The sequence below is a fragment of the Pyrgilauda ruficollis genome, unplaced genomic scaffold (assembly GCF_017590135.1).
Source record: "Pyrgilauda ruficollis isolate IOZ18807 unplaced genomic scaffold, ASM1759013v1 scaffold2, whole genome shotgun sequence".
NCBI classification, from domain to species: domain Eukaryota; kingdom Metazoa; phylum Chordata; class Aves; order Passeriformes; family Passeridae; genus Pyrgilauda; species Pyrgilauda ruficollis.
Genome location: NW_024519206.1, coordinates 25,465,407 through 25,488,168, shown reverse-complemented (window position 1 = coordinate 25,488,168; position 22,762 = coordinate 25,465,407). Strand labels below are relative to the sequence as shown.

The 22,762-nt window shown below is 40.6% G+C and overlaps 1 long non-coding RNA gene across 1 annotated transcript; it reads left to right on the top strand.

The window, feature by feature from the left end:
* Window positions 1–1,394: 1,394 nt before the first annotated feature.
* On the top strand, window positions 1,395–20,260 carry LOC121353202. The gene is made up of 4 exons (XR_005955053.1): window positions 1,395–1,502; window positions 17,153–17,325; window positions 17,756–17,873; window positions 20,180–20,260. It is a non-coding gene; the product is annotated as an uncharacterized LOC121353202 (long non-coding RNA).
* The last annotated feature ends 2,502 nt before the right edge of the window (window positions 20,261–22,762 follow it).

The window sequence follows — 22,762 nt, the reverse complement described above, 5'->3', positions numbered from 1 at the left end:
TCAATCCATCATTCAGCTCCTTCTCCATTCCTTATTTGTACTGCCCAAGTAATTAATTTACCACCTGTAAATCTGTGATAGGAGGAGGAATTGCTTTCAAAAAAGGAAAATCATTGCTTCTGCTTCATTTATGTTAAATCTAAATCCGTAACGAGGTGTCACATTCCCTTCCTTCCTGCGCATGTAGGCTTGTCTAAAATAGCCACCTTCTCTTAACATTCAGTTATCTCTGGTGTAGCACCATTGCCTGTAGCAATACTGAGAATAGTTAAGATAAGACATCAGTGTTTTATCACTGTTTGGTCTAACCTTACTTAATGCAAGTCTGGATGATGGAATAATAATAAAAATACCAACACCTTAAAGGACCTCTCCTGCCCTAAAGCTATTATTTCTATCAACAATGCAGCCACAGGAGAAATCCCAACAATGGAAGAGGTGGAGGACGGACCGAGTTTTAGGGTTACATTGGGGCAGCAGGTATAAGGAGATGTAAAAAACTGGAGCCAGATTTTCGTGTCCATTGCATTCTCATGTTTCTGCAATATCACTGTGAAAAATGAGAGAAAAGTGCTTCAGTAATGTTAATTAACCATTAGTGACCTCCTGAGCGCTACAAAATTTATGGCCTTCGTGGAGGTCTCTGGCTTTTTTTTTTTAAAGACTGCAGGGAGACTGTTTAATTTTTGCATTTCATGGTGGTTTGGTTCCCTGTGATTTCCCCCTGCAAGGGTAAAGTGACAGTCTGTGCTTGGGTAGAGCTTCTATCCTGAGAATGTCCAGACGTGCCCCATTCCCCTAATGAGATTATTTTTACTCTGTCTTAAGGGTATTTTAGGTCTTCACAGAAATTAGGTTTTAGCTGCATACCTTACAGGCATATATATATAAAGACTGGTGTTGGTTGCATACAGTACCGCTCAAAATATGTCAGAAATATGTAATGTATGATAAACAGAAAGATGGGCTTGGGGTTTCAATCATCTTTCTTCTAAGTGAGGTATTTCAGGACTTCAGTGAAATGCACATGTCTTACATTAAAGTAGCTTAGCAGGCTCAGAATATGTATATCCCCATTTCCCTTCAGCCTGTGAAGCTGCCTTACTACCAAAGCTGAGTAAAGTATCTTTATTGAGTTAGTGTAAACAGCTCCTATTCAGCTCTCAGCCCTGCAGTCACATACTGGCTGATTTTTTTTTTTTTCCTCCCCTGCCACATTTTTCTTTTTCGGAAATAAGAACTTTCTCATGCCTGTTGATTTCATCATACAGGAATTTAATTCAGCAGTCACCTTAAAAGGCCATTCATTTAGATGTAGGGAGGAGCACATTCGCTTCCTTTGCAAAATGTGATGTCAAGGCTTGTATTTTTTCCCCCTCAATTCGTCTTTGAATAGGAAATGCAGAAAGAGGAGGGTCCGCAGTAGAGCACAGCACACATTTATATGGCCATCTAAATGAACAGAGCTGAAAGACTCATAAGCAATGCCTCTTTCACTGAACGTGAGTACACTGGTTGTTCTTTCTGAGGGTCACAGGTATGGAAAAAAGGCACAACCTATTTTGGCAGGGTGCTGATTCAAACTTCTTAATTAGCCAGCTAAGAGATCAAAGAGCAGAAAGAAGTCAGATGAAAGCTAGGTGCTGGTGTGGCTGCAATTCCTTTCCTAACTATCTGTTTCCCAGATTACAATGATGTCAGGCTGTATCTGTCACAATTAACATGGGGAGGAGGAAGATAAAACAAAAGCTTGTTTACTGTAGGCTGTACCAAAACAGTTTTTGTATAGATTTCTTCAAATGAAATCAGTTACTGTAGGTGAGTCTGGTGGCTCCAGGTATTATTAAAATTGTCTGCACACCTCACAAAGCCCTGTTTACAGCCAGTTATAATTTCTTCTGAATTCAGCTCCTAGAATTGAGCTGTTCAGAGCCATCTGGCTCTACGTGGCTGCAATTTTCAGACACAGCCTAAAAGGCTCGGTCAGGTCAAAGGAGTTTGGAGTGGAGATTTGGCCTTTGCTGTCAGGAGGGCTGGGGGGATGGGGGAGAAGTGGTCTTGCTGAAAGAGTCTCTCTCTTTAACACTCCTTCAGCAAATGCAGCTAGTTTGCTCAGTCAGAGGGAGGCCCTTGAAGGTTTGTCAGTCACAAATGTTCAACAGAAACCTCCACGGTTTTAGCAGCTAACCTCCCAGATGATTTGTCTTCCCTGAGCACATTCCAATCCAAATTTAGATAACTTTTCCTGCAGTATGGTTGTTACAAGGCTGGCTCTGTACCAGGTCACACCTAATGCTGAGGTCTGAACTGAGAGAGGGGCACAGCCTGGTTTTCAGCCAGCTTTCCCTGGCTAGCACTATGGAGGAAAGGGGAAGCTGCTGCACAGCAGAAGCCTCAGAATAGTGGAAAGTGATCCTGGAGGAGGAAGGATGAAAGTTTTAGACCAAAATCAGAGATGCGGGAGAACACTGGTGATTTAAGTGCAAGGAAGAAGCTGGAAGGGAGCATCAGAGCTTGGGAATGCCCACAAAGAGAACTTGTTGTTGAACCTGGCTGAGTTGACACAGGAGAAAGGGAGAAAGGCAATGGGAACACTGATGCTGATACAAGGAGAGGGGGAACAGTGCTGGTCCAAGAAATGAGCTGTACATGGGGCTGATGCCTGTGGTCCATTAATCTTGGATTCACTAAGGCCTAGATTTTGCTGTGCAAGAGGATTAGGACTTGAAGTTTACAGAGTCGAGGTAAGGACTGGATCAATCAGAAGTACAGGCCTTAAAGCTGAGGGCAAAGAGAAAATATGGTATGGATAAATGGCCCCTGGGGTTTAAATGCTGCCTTGGACTCTGTCCCACTGCTCCAGAACTCCTTGCATTCCAGGCAAACTTTGTATATGTTTATCCGGAAGCTCCTCATTTCCCTGGTGGTCAGTGTGACTCCTGATGTGAGAAAGTGCTGTGTTCAGAGCTGTAACCAAAGTCAATGGGGGCTATGTTTTTTGTATATGGAAAAAAATTCCCAAACATTAAGGGAATGCTTAAAGGATCAGTGCTTAAAAGGATCAGGTTTTAATATCTCACATTAGTTGCCAAGATTATTTTACTTTTCCCCCCATTTTTTTATCCACTCATAGGTTTTTCTTAGAAAAATATTTGTGAAATACTCAGATTTTATACTGTTAAATGCCAATAAACAAGCATCTTGGGAAACAAAAAATCCTTCCTTCATTACAAAAGAATACATTAAAGTAAAGCCTGAAACCCCATTAAACAACCAATAGAACACAAATCATTGAACAGCTGCTAATTAAATAATCTGGTCTTGTTCTGTGTAGTGGCTGAAGCAAAGATACTCTGAAAATATAGTTGAATATCATGCTAGTAGGAGCTGAGTCATCCATGGAAGTACTAATTGGAAAAATATCATCAATTTCTTCTCATGTAATAGTAATGGTGTAAATGCAAAGATTTTAAGCTTTCTTCACCTGTAGACCCCTGTAAATTTACTGGAGACATGCAGATCCTTGAATAGAGATGAGACAACAGCTTGTTCTTTAGTTATTTCTGCTGCAGTCCTTGGAAGTCATCTGTAGAACCCTGGGAGACTGCAGACCACGTTTTAGACTGCTGTCTATGACTGTATAGCTCACAAAGGCAAAAAAAAAAAAAAGTCGAACTGTGAATTGTTTTTTCAGTCTGTCCAGTAACATGCTCTGTGTCATAAGAAAGTGTATGAAATATTCAACACCCTTGCTGCTAGCAGTCATTTTGAAAGAAGGGAACAAGTTTGTTCTGATTATGCCATTTCAGATGTTCTGCCTAAGACTTGTCTGCTGGTTTTCTTTTTTTCTCCCTCTCTAGTGCCACTGACAAGTGTTGTGTTTCTCTAGTTGACCATTGTTATCATACCCAAACCCAAATTAAGATCCCAGCACACTAACTCACTTCTGCCAATGCAGTCCAGCTCCTAACATGCATCATGTAGGGCTGAAATCCAGTCTTAAGGTTCCCATACTTGAATGTTTCCATTCCACTACAAACTTAGAATGATATTTGATTCTGTAAAAACAAACATTATGAAGGTGTTTCCCCTTGGAGTTTGGTAATTTCTGTCACTGATGTGCAAGGATCTGTAATTACTGAAGTGTTGCCTTCCATATACCACAGCTGTCTCCAGCAGTGTTCCCCCTCATTAGGAAACTATCCTATAATTTAAGATTAGACCTTGAGCACAAGTCAGTAATTGCCCCTTTCTGTTTGAGCCCTTACAGAATTTACGTTGTCAAACTGAGGCGTCTGTTGTGCTTAGACCTTTCCACCTTTCAGAAACAGGTCTTTACTTGAACTTCTTTTTGCTTTGCCGGGTTTGCACCAGCAGTTCCCCCAGTGCAAATGCTGTGAGAGCTGGTTGCAGATAGCCCTGGCTTCAGGAAAACCAAGCCTCTGATACTGTTGATACTGTTAAAACCACTGAGGATTTTTTCTCACCATCTGACATTCAGCTTCGATGACCTATTACATCGATGATCACTTTCCCATTAAGTTATTCTGGCTGTGAAAATTATGGTAGAAGAATTGAAAGTGATGTGAAACGATAGGTTTATTCAGTTCTCCATTCTGAAGAGCTGCTCATTTCTGGAGTATGGAACAAGACACATTTATCTTTATTCATTAGCCTTTAAAACGACACATATTTTAAAATTTTGTTAGTTCCATCAATGTGATATATGAGATCTTCCTGAGCTCATAATTTGTCACTGCTGCCTTTGTATAACTTTATAATAAAAATCTTAGTAATGGATGCTGGGCTGGTAGCAAAGGATGTAGCTCCTTGCTCCCTTGTTTCTGCTTTTTAATCTTTTAGGCCATCAGCCCTGGATGTTTTCCTCTGAAAAACTTGGTGTTTGCTAGCTGAATTATAACAGCACAGACATAAAATAAATTTGCCAGAAAGCTCCTTTTAGCTATTTATTTATTTTTAATTCAATTCGCAAAACATAAAAAAAGATTAATTCTGAGCTGCAATCACATTTAACAAAGGATTAAAAAAGCAGACCAACCCATAAGAGCTTTAGCAAACCATTAGCTTTTTCCCACATGCCAGGGCTCTTTGTCACATTTTTCAAGACTAGCAAAGTGAACAAACAGGGCTCGGTGTGGGTGGGCTTGGGACAGAGATCTAACACATGTGGACATGAGCACCGAGTACTTAAGCTGTTTTCTGCTTCAGTCTTCTGCCTCTTGCCTCAGTGTCTGCATGGCAAAGGTGTACATGTGCACATCTTGCTCCAGGTATGTGTGTAACATCCACATATTGTAAATTATGCTTTGAGTAGCTACTCACTGCCTTCACTTTTCCTGATATTTCCTGTTCCAGCTTTTTTCCTGAACCGCCAGCATTAACTTACTTTCACTTTACAGCCAGAACATGACACAATGCAAGAGATAAATTTCAAAGTTCCACAGATAATTTATAATGATTCCTTTCCAATTACCCCCAGTTAGTGTGAATACACATTTCTCCAGAAGACAAAACCCTAAACCACATTCTGGTATTCACACTGATTTTTTGGAGGGACTGACTTCTACAAAGCGATACACTGCTTAATGGGAAGAAGAAAATTCAATTTCTGAAAATCAAGCCTTTGTTTTCAGAGAAGCCCATACAGCTTGCATTTGCTGACTCTCTTCATGTGTTGCCAATGAGTGGGGATGGCCTGAGCCTGACTTTTCCTTCCTCATTATAAGTGGTGCGTGTTTGCTTCTTTCATGGGCTGTGTTTTCAGTGTTTGCTTAGATTCTCACTGTCTGCCATACTGACTTCTTTATTCTTTCACTTCTGAGTCTGCTGCATATTTTATTTCTGTCTTGCATCTGCACTCTGCTTGCTTTGCTCAGCTGGATTTAGCATCCTGATTGTACAAGGATGTGCCTTTTTTGTCATTTTAACCTCTTCTGCCTTAATGCTCTTTTGGAGAGACTGCAGAGGGCAGGTAAAAATAATTGAAACCCTAAAATAAAGTCCTACTAACAGCAAGAGAAAATTTAAAAGCCAAAAACCAGTCTTTGCAAGGTTAAAATTATCAGAACAGATGCAGAGTTTTAAAAGATGTATAATTTCTTCCCTCACACATGATCCAGATGTTACTCAATGAAAGAATCCCATTTAAATATAAAAGAATATCTTTATTGTGTTGCATAATCATTGTATTTTTTAGGTTCAAGAAAAATATGAAAAAAAAAAACAGGTTTAGTAATTCACAGCTTTCACAGGAATACAAACCTTCCTTAGCATGGTTTGTGGCCATTGCAGAATATGATCCTCTTATCTATGGTGAAAGTCTGCAAGGTTTATCATCAGCTCCCAAGACAAATGAACTTCAGATCTGGCTGCTTGTCTGCAGAAGCTATCTGGGATCAATGGGGTCATGCTATATCTGCACTCCCTGCAGAAGTATCTGAGAGAATCATATTGGTTATCTTCTTGTTTCACATCCCCTTGTGGAAAACTGGTTGTCAACATTTGTGTCAATGGGATGTCACTTGATGAGATACCTCAGATTTCTAAAGTGAACAGTTGTATGTATCTCATAGTCTGTAACTGAACATAACAATCATCCAGCTATAGCCAAGCCTGGGAATAGAGGATGTCAGAAGGAGAAAAGAAGCTATCTCAAAATAAGTTTGAAGAAAAGATGAGTAGAGCTGACAGATGGCACAGCACTTCAAGGAAATCACGACTTTCCCCTTCTTCCATCCGTTGCTAAGGAGAGATTATATATAAGAGAGTGTCAAGAATACCAGCACCCAGGTAATACTTAATTCTGATAAGGATTGAATGCCCATGAAGCCATCTTACACACCTTCCATCTTAATCCAACCTGCTTCTTGGGGCTGGGGCATTTATCCCTGTATCTATTGCTAAAATGGAAGATGGGAATGTTCTATCTTTTGAAATGTCCAGAAAGCTGTTCAGAAGCATTAACCAGTCCACTGTACAGCTATGCATCTCTTGAGCTGCAAAGGCAAATACATACAGCTCAGACTATATCTACCTGCAGCTTAGTGATTCCCCATTCAGTCACTGCTTTAAACCAGAATAATGATCTTTTTGGCTTTCTGCAGGATAGGTTTAACCCCATTAGTGACTGTATTTCTCTCCTTACCACTCCAGAGATACTTGGCTGAAAAGGGATGATGTAATTGTCTTGAAAATTGAAATGAAACTCAGATCAGTTGAGGGGACAGAGTGTGAAGAACACACATATACAGCAGAAATTCATCTGCAAAGCAAAAAAATGCAGATCATTGCTTGCTTTTTTAAAAAAGATGGCAAGGTGCATATTTTTTACTCACGCTTTAACTGACTGGAGGGTAGAACTGAGAGTGTTGTAGGAAATGAGGCTACATCTGGATAGAGACCAGTCACCAGCAGTGCTCCTCAGGGCTTAACCCTGGGAACAGTTCTGTTCAATATATTTATCAATTATTTGGGTGCAGGAGTTGAATGCACCATTAGTAAGTTTGCTGATGATACTGAGCTGGGAAATGTTGTTGACTGTTTTGAAGGACAAGTGGCCTTGAAGAGAGATATGGATAGACAGGAACATTGGGTTATGATTAATGGGATGAAATTTAGCCACCTGAAACACCAGATTCTGCACCTGGGAGAGAATACTGCTGGGTACGAGTATAAACTAGGAGAAGGGTGGCTGGAGAGCAGCCCCACGTAAAGGGGCCTGGGGGTGCCAATTGACTGGAGGCTCAAAAGGAGCCAGCAGTGTGTGCCCTGGCAGCCAGGAGAGCAAACCTCATCCTGGAGTGCATCAAACACAGCACTACTGACCAGCCAAGAGGAAAAATTATCCCATTGTATTGAGCTGCTGCAACCTAATTTTAAGCATATTATGTAGTTCTAGGCCCCAAAACTTAAAAAGGACGTGAAGATCCTTGGATGTGTCCAGAGTACATGAAAGATGATGAGAGGGCAGGAAGGCATATCCTTGGAGTTGCTTATCTTTTCTCCTTGGGATCCAGTGATAGGACGCATGGGAATGGTTCAAAGTTGCACCAGGGAAGGTTTAGTTTGGACATTGGGAAGCATTTCTTTAGCAAGAAGGTGGTCAAACACTGGAACAGGCTTTCTAGAGAGATGGTTGGCACAGCACATTTGTCAGTGTTCAAGAGGCATTTATTTGGGTTAAGCCCTTAATACCATGCTTTAACTTGGTCAGCCCTGAAGTGGTCAGGCAGCTGGACAAGACGATCATTTTAGCTCCCATTCAGCTGAACTATTCTATTCTATTCTATTCTATTCTATTCTATTCTATTCTATATTCTATATTCTGTATCCAATATTCTATATTCTATTCTAAACCTTCCTTCAAGAGAAGCAGGGATATATTTCCTGCTAAATCAGCTCCTTTGTCTCTTCTTTTAACCACCTTATACCTACTCATTTCTCAAAACACAAAAGCTATTGGAGAGATGTTCCAGCTGAGGATGAACCAACATAATTCTTGTATATGTAAGAGAAGCCATGTTTACAACATCTTCTTCTTAAACAACATGCAGAACCCTAAAAAATGACCCACTTGTTTTAGTAAAGCAGACTATTTTATTTGGTGGCCATCCACAATCATGGCAATTATGAGGGAATTGATACAAGTTAATGAGAAGAACCCTTACTTGAGAACTGAGACCCACTAATGGAACAGGATCTGCAGGTGTACAGGATGGAGTCACTCACTGTCTCAGAGAAGGAAACTTGTATTTCATTAAGGGCCTTCAGGGAAAGGAAAAGAACCAGGCTTCTACTTTTTTGAAATGAAAAGCACTAAAGAGTGCCCAAAGCACCCTTAAATGTTAGTGGGAGAATCCCTTGGGCTGTAGCGTGGGTCAGGTTTGAGTGACTGGCAGCAAAATGTGCTGCAGATTAAGTGCACACAATGGAGATATCCAGAATGGGAGGCACAGAAAAAACAAGGGACTGGTAAAGCTAGTAAGGGGACAGAGCCAGTGGTGGTATCTGGGGAATATTCATAAATTTTATGGCTGGAAAGGAAGATGATGAGAAGCAAGGCTGTAAAAGTGACTAGGATGATTTAAGGCCAGTAGGAGGGAGACAAAACAGTCACTGGAGGCAAGTTTTTTTGGTCAGAGCACAGCAGTGGGGGTGAGGACAGACAAATATCACTCAGGTTCATTTCCCAGACCTTCCTCAGGTGCATCTCTTATTCCACATAACAAAGACTTAAGAACCTCCTTAAGACTCCTCTTTTTCAGCTTGACTTTGACTTGACTTTAACGAACTAGCTTCCATACTGGTGCTGTTCACCACTGAGATAGTGGTCTGTAACTATCTCAGTCAGTCTTCAGGCTCCATAGTAAATCATTATAGTGCTGAAGTATGAATCACAGAGAAATACAGCACCCGTAGAGTGGCTAAATTGCACCTATGGTGCTCTATAAATAATAAACCACTCAAGAGTAAAAATCACAAAAGGGTAAGGTGCAGAACTTGAACCAGTTGTGCTGTAGCTCTGGTAAAATTAAGATGTGGTCAAAAATATTAAACATTTCACTATATATTTTATCCAAAGCATTTGGTAGCACACAGAAAACCTCTTCAGTTGGGGAGAAGCTGTGATGTATTTCTAACCCAAGAAATATCACAGACAGAGTGGTCACCAGTGAAAATCCATTTGAACTCAAGTGAAAGAAAGGGTAAAAAATGACAATAGGAAGCCATTATAGGACACTGGGGGAGGATGAGAAAGCAGAACAGGAAATGTTTATGTAGATAAAGGAAGCCTGCAAAATAGCTACAACAGGAATCATAGGAATTTCAATCGTCCTGTCACTGAGTGGAATTGTAGTTAGGAAATATCAAAAAAGTGTGAAAAGCTGAAGACTAACATAGCTCTGAATTGTCTTTAGAAAGGTTGTGAACACACTCTAGATATAGAAGCAACAGCCACAGAAAGCTCACATCCTGGCTTTTATCTCCAAATCCAAAATAGTGCAGATCTGAAAAATCAGTTTATTGACCTTCTGGGTTATACTACTAGCTCTATTTTCTCAGGCTATCTGCAGATGGTTGGGGGCTGGTATATTCACAGAGGATGTGGTTCATTTAACTTCTGGGGATTGACTCTTGTCATGTTTGTGGAGGGTGTGAGTTATATATTGTTAGGAAGACAACTTTGCAAGCTATGAGACGGTAAAGTGGCTATAGGTTTTTACTACCTGAGTTATTCCTAATTAAAGTTGGTATAAAAGATAGGCAATTTCTGGAAACCTAGTAATTTCTGAAAATCACAGTGTACACTAAAAGAAGTTTAGTTGAGTTCAGTTTGTGTTTTTAAAAAAAATCATGTGCAAAATCCATTCTTCTGCCAGCAGTACCATATTGGCTTCTCTGAGGTTTAAATTCTCTGCTGCAAAAGTGCAGTTAAGAATGGGAGGCATTGGCAAATCTTCTTTGTGTTGCAGTTGTAAGAAAGAGCAGTTAAGTGAAAATTACTTGCTATTACTCAGCTGATGTTAAAGCATCTGGTGGCATTTGTCTTCTATCCATCCCAAGCTTCTTTGCTTGCCTTCTACTCAGGTTCTTGGTGTCTGCTGCACCACTGCAAGCTTCCCTTTGCCCAGGGTTTCCACCTGATACTTCCAGTTGACATTCAAACGCCCTTGATGGTTGCCTCATCCAAAATCAGTTTGTTCTGCCGCGGGGCCATCATAAAACAGGAGGCAGTCCCCTCTGATATTGGACTTCGAGAGACTCAGGAACATCATCTCGTACTAACGGGACTGCACTCAGGAAATAAGAAGAGTTGCAAGAGTAACCACCAAATATTTATGAGAAGCAATTCAAAGTGTGTTCTTCTGAGAAGCTGAAGCTCTGAAATTTATTGCACTAGACTCAATTTTTGCAAAGATTCATCTGAACAAACATCTGGTATATTCCAATTCATAGCACGTATGTCTGCCATTGTATCATTCCGCACAGCAATAATCACTTTAGTATTTAGCTCTGACTTAATTCAGTATTGCTACTATAACACAGAATTTTCCTTGAAATCTGCAAAAAAAGGACAACATAATTTCACAGTATTTTATCTTTTCTGGCCTTTATTTGCTCTGGTGAAAGATGATCTCGCCTAATATTTCTCAAGACATAACTGTTGTGTCTGGAGTCATCTTTGTTTGTGTAGCAGGGATAGCAGTTGTGAGACTTGCAGGGGATTAAAATGAGCATTTATTTTATAATGCGATTATAATGTAATTCACTAAGGTTTTGAAGAAACTGTGGGAGAAAGTGCATATTTTCTCTGGGTCCATGTGCATTCTGGCCTCCAAAAGTTGCACAGATAGTTTCTGAAGAGCAAACTCTAATCAAACATTTTCATAGGAATTTTTTGTTAGCAGCTTGCAGAAATGCCTGCTTAATTTTAATGAGCACTTTCAGTAGTATCACACAACTGTTTTCATAATCTCAAAACTCTTATTTAAAGAGCTGTGACAATCAAGTCAATTATGCTCCCATGGACCAATTTTTAGTTATGTTTGGTCAGCTTCCACTAAAAACATATTTGTGTCCCCTTGCTGTCAGCTGAAATATTTTTTTGGAAATCAGTATTATTTATCTCACTAATTACCCTTTAACTTGCTTTTGATTATTTTTATAAATTTTCTTTTTTTCCCCTCTACTAGATTATTTGTTTTTTTAAGGCTTACTACTTATTGTGTCTCCTGACCTTTGGATCCCAGAGCCTATGAGGTTCTGGGATATTTTTTCCTATTTAAAATATGAAAAAGGACATTTTAGTTTCCTTTTCTTTTTTTTTTTTTCCCAAATATTTTCTGCCAGCAATTCCCTTTCATATGATTGCTTGATTTAGTTTCCCCAACTCATAGAAATTCATGTTAAAATAGGAGTAGAAGAGATTCTTTTGGCAGCCTGCCTGCTGAACTCGAGAAATGCCACTTCACATAGTCCATGCTATGGATGGTTGAGTGAGCTCCAGAGAATAGAGCTGGGAACAAAAGCCTGTGGACTGAAGCCTGTTAATCTAAGGAGAGGGGAAGGTATCCTGTAAAGTGCTTCATCTCGATTATCAAATGTCTGTTTTATTCTGACCCCTTCCTGTTGGCAAAGCAATTCATTCTCTTCACTGCTCCATTAGTCGGTCACTGTGGGAACTCAGCCAGCAGGCACTAGTGGTGCCTGTGAATTTTGTGCCACTGACACCCATTTATTAATAAGCCATTAAGATATGGCACACAGACAACCATACAGTTATTAGATAGCATTAGACCTGTGCTTACCTGAGCATCCTTTAGGATAGGAATCTGGCAGGGAAAGGATGGCTCTGTTGTCACTTCACAGTCATCTTCCAAATATGACATTCCTAATTATATAACTGGGAAGCCCTAAATGCATTTGGTCCTTCATAGGAGAAATTAAACTGCCAGTTTACACTGCATCTTTGCATGGAAAACGTTAAAATTCACAGCAGATTTCCAGACGTCTGCTTCCCAACTGTTTTTAAAATCTAGGTCATTATATATAGGTGGCATCAGATATGTCTCCATGGAAGTCTCAGAATATTTTAAACAGCAAAATGGGTCAGCCTTCTTTAAAGCTTGTAATCATCTAAGTCAAGTTTTCATACATGTACAGCTCAAGAAAGGTTAAATATCTCCCTTGACCCCTCATTGAATATGGATTTTTAACGTTCCATATTCTCATAGATCTGTGAGGCAGCATTTTCTAGATAAATTCCTCTGCTTTTTCAATCTGTTTGATGTTTTTTTTGTCATCCAGTATGAAATCTATGTCAATATAAATCCTATCTTGTTCCAGACCCTGGTTATTCATTTCCACATGCTGGGCAGTCATTCCTTAACTGCAGGCATTTTTCACAAGTTGAAAACTTGTTTCTTTGATTTTGTGATTATTATTGTCCTCATTATGTTGCCCCAGACTGGGACTGAAACAGTGATTCCAAAAGGTGCCACGTCTCTGTGTGCAATTTTACACCTGCTTGCAAACAATTTTCAGACTAGCAGGCAACACACATTACTTTAAGCAGTGTAGAGCAGAGGTGTGGGCTAGTGCAGTGCTGAAGAGGGCTGCCAGATGGATGCTACTGGGAAGTAGAAAGGGCATTAATGGGAAGAGATGGTCACCAAGCAGGAGGGAAGCACAGAGAACATCAGACCCATGTGGTTGCAGTGCAGAAGGATAATGAATGAGTCAGACATTGCTGGGTGAGAAAAGGAGTTGATGCTCTGACTTGGGCTTTCCAGAGGTAGAAGCTACTTTACCTGTGAAGCAAAATATTGGGGATACTGCCATCACTGACATAGATGTGTCAGCTTGGGAACCTTTATCCTGGTACCCTTGTTCTGGGTCACTGCTTAGGGCCATACTCCAGTTACAGACAGGTCATGATTACACAGGAGTAGAGCCATGGGGGCCCCTAACAGTCCAAAGACAGAACTACAAGCCAAAAGCCTGACACATTTTCCCACTGCCAGCCTGAGTGCCTGAGAAACCAGCTGAAAGCCAGGCCAGCGTGAGAAGGTCCTCAGTGGCCTGAGTGAAATGCACAACATTTGGCAGCTCTACGGGCTATTGAAACCCATAAAAACATTCCCAGTGCTTCCAGAGGACTGCAGATCCTGCCTACAGGACCTGCTTTCCTTGCTCCAGGAGCTCAGATGATATGACCACCTTCTGAACATTAATCCACCTGCATCTGAAAGTGTTTACTATTTTTTCCTGAACTTTTTACCTCTGCTACTAGTTTTGCTGTATCTTCCCACAACTGCCAAATAATAAACTTGTCTCTTTTTTCATTTCTTTCCATTGCAGCCAACATAATCTCCTTGTGCCCATTGCAAATTCTGCCACCACTGAGTTCTGGCATCATACTAGCTTGTGTTTTTAGGACAGAGGAGAAGAGGGTTTTGTGTGGTCATTTAATGCATGAGAAAACTCATTAATAGATTTTCTGGGTAACTGAAATGTTGTTTTTATCTGCAGAATAGAAGGAGCCTAACACTCCAAGCTTCCTCCTGATGCCCTGGCAGTCTCCTACAATTCCAATTTGGTGTGACTGTTTCTTTGGAAGGGAAGAGTAGCTTGAACTCTGTGTTTATTCATTCTCTCTGCTGGGGCTAATCAAAGAAGCAATTGTAATTTTTTGGTGATGTGAGTGTTGCCATGTTTTAAGCTGACAGGAAGCCCATCACTTCCACAATTGCTAGGCCACAAGGTGAGAATGAGAAGGAGCCAGGACAGTGACTATGAATACACAACTGAAGAAACTCACGGTCCACTTCGAAACAGTTTCAATAACCCGTTCCTTCCCAGTGGGGCATTTGTAACCTGTTGCTGTGAAATTGTGGTGATGTCAAGAACAGACAATTACTTAAGCTAAGGTGTATGAAACAGCAATGCGTAGACGGCTCAACCAGAGAGTTAACAAAGATTTTGTGCAACTAACAAACACCTTCAAAAAAAAAAAAAAAAAAATAGATGAACAATACTGTGTGCAAATTGAACCATTTGGAAACAACGAAGTGAAAAGGTCTGTGAGCAGTCAGTGGCTCCTTGTATCCCCGGGGAAGAGCGCTCTCCTTGGCCATGGCGATGCAGCGCTGCTCCCTGAAGATGGCTAGAAGCAACAGAGCCATCTACTGACTGACAAGGTTAACCACAGCATCTCTGTGTGCTTCTCATTTAACTTGCCATTTCTACCCTAAAATTCTGGCCTGTGGAGAACTGGTTTTCAGCAGAAGCTAATTACTGAAGCACACAGTTAATAGCCGAATAGCAACTTGCTGAGTCGCCCTATTACTCACCGCTTTGACATCTGGTTAAGTACCTGCGTGAATAAGCACTCCTAAGCATGTGCCATTTATTTTCCCAAGCATGAGATGGCAACACAACTCACGGTTGAGAAGCAAGCTTGGTGTTTGCTGAACACTGGTTACTCTGTGGAAGGCAGAAGAACACTCTGGACATCAACACAATGTTATTGGAGCAATCTGGCAAAATAAGGGGATGGGAATCTTTGACATGGGAATCTTTGACTTGGGAATAATAGAGGATCTTTAATTGTGTTTAGGAGCTGTTTGTAGGCTGTGTGCTGATGCAGGTGTTTGAAAACGGAGCCTGACATGAAACACCCTGTGTGCTGTGTGACCTGAGGGCTTGCATGTTCTAGGACCATGGAGTCTTGCAGGAAGTCCATGTCTTGCCAAAGACTCTCATAAAAGCAAACAAACAAAGAACCTTTCAAGTTCATGCAACTTAAAATGACAGATGTGAAAATGGAGTGAAAGTGCCTGAAATACTGAATTTAAAGACCATTTATGTTATGGTAACATCTAGATCCTGGATAGATGTCAAGAAGCTCCCTCTTACCAACCCTCTGTTGGTTAATAATCATGTAAGGTTCAGCAGGAACAATGTCTGTGCCAGCAAACTGAGAAAATACCTGGCATGCTTGCTGCACAAGTAGCTGGCTGAACAGTCCAAAAGGCACTCGGGCAAATGCAGTCAAACAGCAGACTGCCAGTATAAGAAGTGTGGCATTGTTATGAAATGACTGTAGGGATCAAGACTGGCCAGAGCAACTGACTCTGCCCAAGAGCCCTCACGACAGCTTGTAGAACCTGGTCTTGACAAATGGCATGTGAAGTCCCACGATCCCCCTTGGGTTTAGGAGGAGCCGTGTGACCTGCAGTGCTCCTGAGGAAGCTCTGAGTGCTCTGCTAGGAAGAAGGCTGATTACACACACACACAGGATTCCTTGCTAGAACTGGAGCATCCAGATTTACACGGCTAAGACTTCTCTTTGAAGTGTCACTATGAGGAAATTGTGTCTTTCTTCCTCTTGCAACCACTTCAGCATGGCTTGAATTAAATTATAACTAGGTTTAACCCCTATTGCTTACACAACCTATAGGCTGAATTCACCCTTTGCAATTTTTAGATAAAACAAAAGCCAAGGCATCAAGAACTGCAGGTAAAAGAACACTCCTACCCCCCCGCCCCCAGGTTATTTCATTGTATCTTGCTCTTGTAAATGAGACGTGACTATAGATTCTCAGAACACAATGTAAAGCTCCACATATATGAGCAAGAAGCTTTTGAAACTTTAAACAGAGACTCAAGACTCTTCTTATGATATTCAAGAACTTGTAAAATCTCTCTTAAAATAAGAGTGTGATGTTTAGTGGACAGAGATAAATGTTATTATAAAATCTTCTAGCTGGAAGAACAGCATTTCAGACTGAGAAGGTTATATTTTTCAGAGTACAGATGTCAGGATGACACCTAAAAAGACAAACAAGAATAGAAAAGCATTTGGAAACAAAATATTTGGAAGCAAAATCTAAACCAGCTTGTTTCCACTCAAAAAATATGAGAGTGTCATCACAACAGACATGAGACAATGACTCAGACATAACAAAATATAAATATACAAAATATATGGATTTCCAGGACAACTGGATCTTGTTTCTGTAAATACCTATGCACTGAAATGGATGCATGAATTTTCCTGGGGACTGCTCATGAGTAAAGTTATTAGTTAGAGTCTGTAAGTCTCCAGTCATGAGCTGTGACATCTGCAAACCTGTAAGACCGGAACGTCAAAAAGGATAAATCATTCTGAAGAACGATGGCTTCTTTTCTAGAGACTGGGTAAAACTTAGCAAGCATTTGATAATTTTTGTTATAAATAATAATAAGGCAAATAAGGACAAGAACGAGGGAAGGTAGATATTTTGTAATCATTAGACTGGCAGTTTTTAAAGGTTTTCTTTTCCTCTGCCCCTTCACAAAGACACATTCTCAGCATTTCACATTCTTCTGCCAATTAATAAATTACTCGTGTGGCTATTATCACCCTTGTAGCACTGACACACAGAGTATATGACACAGGGGGAGAGAGAAATCCTGAGGGCATTGCTGCAAGGGATACTGCCAGGAGGTAATGGCTACACCAGAGTTGCAAGCAGGGAGGAGCTGCCTTGCTAATTCCAAGCATTTTCATCACTGAGCCTGCCACACCTTGTTCTCATCCAGACAATTCTGCCATAACCATGCTCTTAATTCTATTCCTTGTCCACAGGTGCCACTGACAGGAGATGCTGGGCCATGAAGAAAGCTTGGAACTGGCAGTGCTGCGCTGCTCTGCCCTTGTAATTCCCTTGTGCCATGTTCCAGGAGCTGGGGAGGTGCTCAGCAACAAACACCACCGTACTGCTTAGTGGAGGAGCAATCTCTTCTTTCATGAAAAGCTGGGTATTCACCTACATATCTTAATTCTTTCCATGCATGTCCTTTCTCGCCCCCACCCCCCAAATTTTGTTGACACAGAAAACCAGGAATTTGGTCTTATGTCTGGGATTTCTGAATAGCTAGCAACCTGAGTAGATGTGCAGTAGTGCAGGCCAAGTGATGTCTGTCCTGATAACTGGCCAGCACACATACAAAGATCAACTGTACTTGAAGTGAATAAAAATTCAAGGTATCTGGAGCATGTCACACTTACTGTGCAGGTGCCAGTTATCTGAGCATGTGCCAGGAGATGCCTGCATCCCTTTTTCTGCCTGTGTTGTCCTGAGCTGAAATTAAAGATGCTGACACAAACCTATCAGGTTTCAGGGGAACTTCTCCTTTGAGCATGAAAAATTCTGGCTACTATCAAGTCTCTTGGGTTTTTTTTCCTTAGGTTTTTAGCCCTGACCACACTCAAAGGAAAAAATAAGACTATAGGAAGGGGTGATCTTCAGTGACAGCAAATTTTACATTGCCGTTGATTCATAGGAATCCATTACTGCTTCCTGGAGGTGAGAGGAATGATACTCTTACTGGCAATGCTTCAACATAGCTTGTATGCTATGGAGAATGAAACAGGCACCTTTTCAGTCTGCACTTGCTTAGTTGGGGGACAAATTACTCCTTTCCTACCATGAACTATGCCCTTCCCTAATCAAATGCTTCCTGACACTGCCCTCAAAACTGGGGCTTGGGAGTATCTTTAGATAGCAAGATCCACAGACTAATTATATGCTGTTGTAAAAAGAACTACGAAAAAAGTGTCACACTTTGTTTCTTCTTATTTTAATTAAGTATCGCTTTGTTCTCAAATTATGAGAGATCCTTCTGGGTTTATTGCTTCTATGGTTATGGACCTAGAACTGTGGGGCTGCATGGGCTGTGCCATGATGCACAAAAAAGCCCCAGCTCCTGCAGACAGTTATGCACCTCCCACGTTTCATACATGTCCATAAAACACAAGTTGCTTGGTCTACAGCCAGGCACTGGGGAGAATAGTCTCTGCTCCAAAGGGCTTATAAACCTCAAAAGGAAGTTGAGCATGTAGCAGAAAACAAGGAAACATTTAGAGTGAGAAACACTTTTTCAGGTCTTAGTGTCATTTTATCATATACTACCCTATCAGTGTCTTTGTGGGAGCTGACTGCAGTTTCTTTCATGTGGGCAGACTGATAGGTCCCTTAATGTTAATGGGGCATCACATGAGTAAAGAATGCTACTGATGGAAGCAGAAGCTGGATCACAGCACTGATCTCATCAGCCTCTTGTGGGTAGTAAGGCCAGAGGCTTTTTCAAAGTTAAAAATCAATTGTATCAGTAGAATTTCCTGTATTTAGAGATCATTCTTTGTAGAGATGCTGATTTGGCTCAAATTTTCCTTCATAATGTCTTAGAATTATTTGAAGTTTTAAAAGACAAGGAATTTGCTAAATGGAAATAGTATTTTTTACAAAAACAAATGCTAATCTAAAAAAACCCCCTGAGATAATAGCAGGTTTTGATAGATTTCCAATGGCCATTTTATTCCTAAAATGTTTTAAATTAAGTATTTGAAATAATTTTTATTTTTCTTTCAGAGGCCCATTTCCATGTTGCCAAATGTTTGCCTGCCACCCTTGCAGACTTGTAGGGCCTTAAACTGTCTCTTCTTTAAATGATTTGCAAGTGAAAACAAGTAATTCTGTATTTCTCTGCCAGTCTTCTCCATTTGAATTCTCTGGTGGCTAGAAAGGAGAAAGATTATTAGCTTTCTTATCAGTGAATACTTTGTAAAGTTTCTCTCTCTCCTAATAGCCTGCTACCCCTTGTGATGTTTGATGGAAATTGGCCACTGAGTTAAAAGTTTAGAGGAAGGATCAACTGGTATATATAGAAAACATAAGTGCATAAGTCCTGACAAAAAAAAAAAAAAAAACCCAAACAAACTGAGAAGCCCATTATTATATTTAAAAACATATGCATTTCAGCTCGTTTGCTTACAGAAATATCAGAAATATCACTAATAAATCGCACACTTCTTGTCAAAAGACATGTAGCCAAACCTGTTTGTCAGTGCTGTTAATATGGCAACAAAAAGGCTTACAGAGACATTTTTGCTGATGGAAATCCATTATGGAAATTCCTATAGTACTGTTGGGAATTGTAATATTTCTAGTACTGAGGAGATGATACACACTTTCAGAGTGAGAAAACCCATGTGAACATGACCTTTCCCTTAGTTTTCTTAAGGAATAAACCACTCTGGCTGCATGTATACAACTGAACGGAGCAAAAACAGCACAAACCCACTCTTTCTTCCCCGTCAATCATGTTTTCCAAATCATTAACTGAAATGTAAATTCTGTGATTTATAAGAAAAAATATTGGCAAGGACTGAAATACTGATTTTCTCAAAGTCATTTGTTCTGGAGAAGGAATGTGGGAATTGTGATTGTTTCATGGTAAGGCAGAGTTTTTAAAAAGTCTTAGAGAAAACTGATGTGTCTGAGCATAGAGATTCTCAAGTTCTTTCTGGTTGTCATCCCACATACAGGTCAGAGATTTCACATGACCCCTACTATTAGTATAAATAACAGAAGAGGCTGAATATGTTCACTGCAACTCAGCTTGTTACTCGGCTTAAAACTGCTGTGATTTTACTTCACATTACAGCGCCTAAGCTGAGCCCTGCTGGCTTCTGCAGAGGAATGAAAAAATAAATGATCCAAGTTTTTATACTGTATACTACCTTATCAGGAGATAAATAAATTAATAAAAATAATTGAGAAACAGAGATGGTATTTTACTGCCAATAACTTGAGATTTTGATCTATTCCAGCATGATAAATGGATATCAGCATGGACTAGAATCACAGAATCACAGAATATCCTGAATTGGAAGGGACCCACAAGGATCATCGAGTCCAACTCTTGCCCCTGCACAGGGCACCCCAAGAGTCACACCATGTGCCCGAGAGCATTGTCCAAACACTTCTTGAACTCTGTCAGGCTTGGTGCTGTGACCACTTCCCTGGGGAGCCTGTTCAGTGCCCAGCCACTCTGTGGTGGTTGCCCAACCTAAACCTCCCCTGGCACAGCTTCATGCTGTTCCTTCAAGCCCCATCATTGGTCACCACAGGGAAGAGACCAGTGCCTGCCCATCTGCTTCCCCTCGTGAGGAAGCTGCTGTCTGCAATCAGGGCTTCCTGCAGTCTCCTCCAGTCCAGTGACCTCAGCTACTCTCTATATGAATTCCCCCTGTAGACCAGTCACCATCTTCATGGCCCCCTTTGGATGCTCTCTAATGATTTCATTATACATGTTTCTGTGCCTTGGTTAAGAGCTTGGAGATGCAGGATCTCATAGGCTATGAATTTCCTTGTGGATAGGCTAGTGGCTGTATAAGAAGGCCCAACTCTCAAATCAGGTACCTGCTTCAGACATTTCAAGAGTCAGAAGATGATCCCTCAGTCTTTTATAACATTTTAATGCATGAATTCCTTTACAAATAAGAAAAGTTTTGGCATTCTTAAAGATTTACCGTAATTTTTCCTCTGAACTACAGAGATATCACAGACAACAGAAATATGCAAAAAGATTACTGTGGATGTGTCAAAGTATGTCAAGCCAGAGAAATATTAAGAATAACAACATAATTTCTTGCACGTTAAAATATCAAATGGACTCTTGGTATGATATGACACCTCACAATATAAGACATTTATGCCCTTTATGATCTTTAATGTTCCTTCCAACCCAAATCATTCTATAATTCTACGAGTCTGATTTTCTGGAGCATAAATTAATGCTGAGCCATTTTTACAAGGTTTTAAGTTTTAGTCCTAAAATGAGATCGTTGCAAGTGTCATGCTGTCCCCCGTGGGCCTGTGCACAGTGCAGGGATCTGCTCACAGAGCTGGCACATCATGCAGCTTCTAAAATGCCACCACAGAAGAGATCTTACTGTTCTCAGGTTCTAACTCAGGAGATTTCACAGCCGTCCCAAGTCTGAAATTTTGTACAGCAGTTAAAATGTGCACTGTAGAAATACAGTGTGTATTTACAGACCACCAAATTGTCAAGCTATAAAATTTCAACCAGTCTGAATGAAAAATTCTGCGGACTATCTGCGGACTTGATTTTTGTGAATTAATCCTTCCAAGTGCCCAGGATCAGCTAGCTGATCCATTGCCTTATGTACAAATATTTGCCAGGTGTTTGGAAATTCTAGTTTATTCTTGGAAATTCCCAGAAATTCCAAGTACATGCTCTGGTAGTGACAGCATGATCAGAATTTCAAGAGCAAACAATTGCTCTTATAGAACAAGGGAGGGAACTGGGAAGCTGGTATGGGCATGTCAAGCGTCGTCGCTGAAGGGGCTGTCAAGTACCAGTTGTCCACATTTACAATCTGATAAGCCATCTCAAAGACAACAGGTGCTGTAGGAACACACTTGAGGTCTCATGCTCCATCTCAGACATAAGGTTTGCAAAGGTGTACAGAAAGGTAATTAAAAGTCAATGAACATAAAAATAAGGACTGCTTCCTTTGCTGTTGCAAATTCTAACATTAGTTGTCTGCATCCGTGTTTTATTTAAACAGGAGAAATAGGTCCTGGGGGCTAATGATATTCCTTCAGGCTTTTCTTTTTATCTTTCCCTTCAGACACTGGAGTTCCTTATGGTACTCTCTTCATTAGCAAACTTCTTCATGCCTCCCTCCAGCTTAATTAAAGGTCTGATTCTTTGGCATTAAAGGGACACTATCAACTGGAAAAATCAAACCTGTCTGAAATTCTTGAGCTGTCTGTAGCTACATACAGTGTTTGATGACAGAAGGGAATAGAAGGAAACATTGTTTGTTTATTCAAGAGACAATCTGGGTTTTTATAACCTTTTTAAAATTTTTGTCAAGTCAATGAGGTCAACTTTTATTGTAAAGATTCAGTAGAAGTATCATGAACTGAACTTTTCCCTTATTCATTGTCATTTTATCCATCCACCTTGATGGTTATCCTTTAAGGTATTTTTTTCCCAGAAATGAAAAGCCACATTGATGACAAATGTTTGCAATGCTAACCTGGAAACTCAGAAGCTTATTTTATGGTTTTAGACAGAATTTTTGAGCAACATAAGGAGTCCATATTGAGACAAGTGTTATTTAATATCTCCATTAATGAGATAAACAATGGGACTGAGTGCACTCTCAGCAAATGTGCAGATGACACCAGACTGAGGGATGCTGGGATGCCATCCAGAGGGAGCTGGATAAGCTCAAGAAGTGGACCCACAGGAATCTAGTGAGATTTAATAAGACCAGGTGCAACGTGCTACACCTGGGTTGGGGCAACCCCTGGTATCAGCACAGGCTGGGGGATGAACTGATGGAGAACAGCCCTGGGGAGAAGGACTTGGGTCCGGC